This window comes from Aptenodytes forsteri, unplaced genomic scaffold (genome assembly GCF_000699145.1).
Source record: "Aptenodytes forsteri isolate BGI_AS27 unplaced genomic scaffold, ASM69914v1 Scaffold139, whole genome shotgun sequence".
NCBI lineage: Eukaryota > Metazoa > Chordata > Aves > Sphenisciformes > Spheniscidae > Aptenodytes > Aptenodytes forsteri.
In genome coordinates, this window is record NW_008794414.1 from 1353614 (window position 1) to 1356446 (window position 2833).

A 2833-nucleotide genomic window follows, 5' to 3' on the forward strand; every position below is an offset into this window, starting at 1 on the left:
GTCAGTGAGTCTGTCTGGTCTGTCTGTTGTCTGTCTTTCTGTGCGCCCTCAGCCTCCCTTGCCCAGGAGGGATATTGTGTGTGCGTGTCACCTTGGGTAGCGGGGGCCCAGCCACGTCCCTCCCAGCGGGCACAAGTGGGAGGGTGGGTTTGCCTCCGGCCTTCTCTCAGCACCTGGTGATGGAGGAAGGTTTTTGTCCACTGAGAGGCCTGGGCCGGCCTGGGCCTTGGTGGAGACAGGCAGTCCTCGCTCTGTGGTGTCAGCCCAATGGCCAGAGTGTGCCTGTGCCACCAGGGAATTTCTCAGTCTGCTTTTACGTGTAAGGCTATCTGCAGAACTATAAAGTACCATTGATGATGGCTAAAACCAAACTGGGTTGCTCACTTAAATGCTTAAGCAAACTCAGAGGAGAAAGCGGTATCAGCCTGGCAAATGCCGACTCTGAGTACTCGAAGCGGTGGCTTGTGGGTGCCAAAATACCAGGCTGGTTTAAAAAGTGTGAAATTTTGTCTTCTTTCTGACTCTTACATATTAAGCATTAAAAACTTTTTCTAAATGTGGAAGTTGAGTTTGTCACTTTAATCTTATGGGTTGAAATACTCTGAAACTTTGAGAAAAACACTTGCTATCTTGTCGTAATTTTGTAGTCAGGTACCAAACTTGACAATGTTGCGTGTCAGAAACTAAAACTGGAAACTTAGAAGTAAAAACTTACTTAAAGATCTCTGCTACCTGTAATGTGGTGAGTTAACCCTGGCCAGCAACTAAGTGCCCACCCAGTTGCTCTCTCACTCCCCGCCAGTGGGATGGGGGAGAGAATGAGAAGAGCAAAAGCCGAAAACTCATGGGTCAAGAAAAAGACAGTTTAATAGGTGAAGCAAAGCTGTGTGTGCAAACGAAGCACAATAAGGAATTCTTTCACTACTTCTCATCAGCAGGCAGTTGTTCAGCCACATCCTGGAAAGCAAGGCTTCATCACACAGAACAGTTTTTGGGGAAACAAACACCATAACCACGAGCATCCCACCTTTTTCCTCCTTTCCCTGAACCTTTATGGCTGAGCGTCATGCTGTATAGTATGGGATATTCCTTGGTCGGTTGGGGCCAGCTGTCGCAGCTGTGTCGCCTCCCAGCTTCTTGCTCACCCCCAGCCTACTCGCTGCAGGGGCAGAGCGGGAAAATGAAAACCTGGATGTTACACAAGCATTGCTCAGCAATAACCAAAGCACTGGTGTGTCAACACTGGTTTAGTCACAAATCCAAAACACAGCATTTATGGACTGCTATGAAGAAAATTAACTCCATTTTAGCCAGACCCGGTACAATGAACTATTGAAATTTTGGTTGAAACATTTTATGTGCTAATCTGCAGTGAAATAAAAAAATGAGTGCTATAGGTAAGACTTGGAATGACCCTAAATATAGCTAATGAAGAGCAAGTAATGTTTAAAAGTGAATGTTTCAGTTTCCCAAGAATCATAGAATCATAGAATCATTAAGGTTGGAAAAGACCTCTGAGATCATCGAGTCCAACCATCGACCCAACACCACCATGCCCACTAAACCATGTCCCTAAGTGCCGCATCTACACGTCTTTTAAATGCCTCCAGGGATGGGGACTCAACATCTCCTGTCCCGCCAAAAACCTGTCCTACAACTACACTGTATGTCCACTGCACGGCTGAGCAGCGTTCAGCCTGCTTCTAGGAGGAATACCATATGAAATCATGGAAAGCCACTGTTTTCATTTGACTTCTAGGTTCACAAAACTTCAAGAATAAGAAAAAAAGTCCTGTTTGTTCCATGAGATTTTAATTTAAAAGTGTGTCCGGGTTTTGCTCTATACACATGAGTACGTGGGTGAAGATTGTAATAGTATGTCTCAGTCCAGTATAAGAACGGTATCAAACCAGACCAGCAGGTTCAGTAACCTGTCTCTCACAGACTGTTACCAATGCCTCAGAAGAAGATAACAAGTGCTATGAATAAGAACAAAGGAATAAATTCATCTGATTGCTCAATATCTTAGAATATGACAATTTGAGGAGTTTTCAAAGAAATGATCAGCTGTCTGGAAAATAAATATTTCTTTTTTTATAACTCGGTGAAGCATAGAAGCTAATTTGTTGCTAAAATTTTAAAAATATGAACAGAAAAATCCACATAATTAGATGCTTAACAGTCTGGCACCAGTTCTGTTCCCACTAATGAATTATCTGACTGAGGAGTCAATTAATAAAAAAATTAAAGGAGAATAATATAATTAATACTAATCAATATGGGTTTACAGAAAATAGATGCTGTCAAATGAACTTGTTTTTCTTCCTTTTAATGAGATTACAAATTTGATTGATTTCTAGAACACATTTAACTTGCAACTACAGGGATGTTGATTACAATTATAACAATTAGACAAAATACTAAATGCATTAAATGGATCTAAAGCTATCTATTTGAACCTGAAATGGACGAAGAAGAGAGAGTAATGACTGAGCATGTAAATTCCTAATAGAGTTTCAGGTTTCAGTTCCTGCCCTGACATTAGTTTATATTCTCATCAATGAGAATATATAACATCACTGATGATAACATTTGTAGGTGACTGAAGGATTGCGGGAAAACTGATGAAGGGGAAAAATGTACCATGATCTGGATTGTTCAATAAGCTGGATGCCAGCAAACAACTTATTAAGAGAGTGAAAAGAAATCTGTATATCTAAGAAGAAAATACATATCTTTTTTTCTATGAGGTGGTGGACTCTGCTCTGGAAAGCAGTGACTCTGAAAGGCAATTGTTGGTCATAGGTGACAATCCACCAAGTATGAGCTTGAA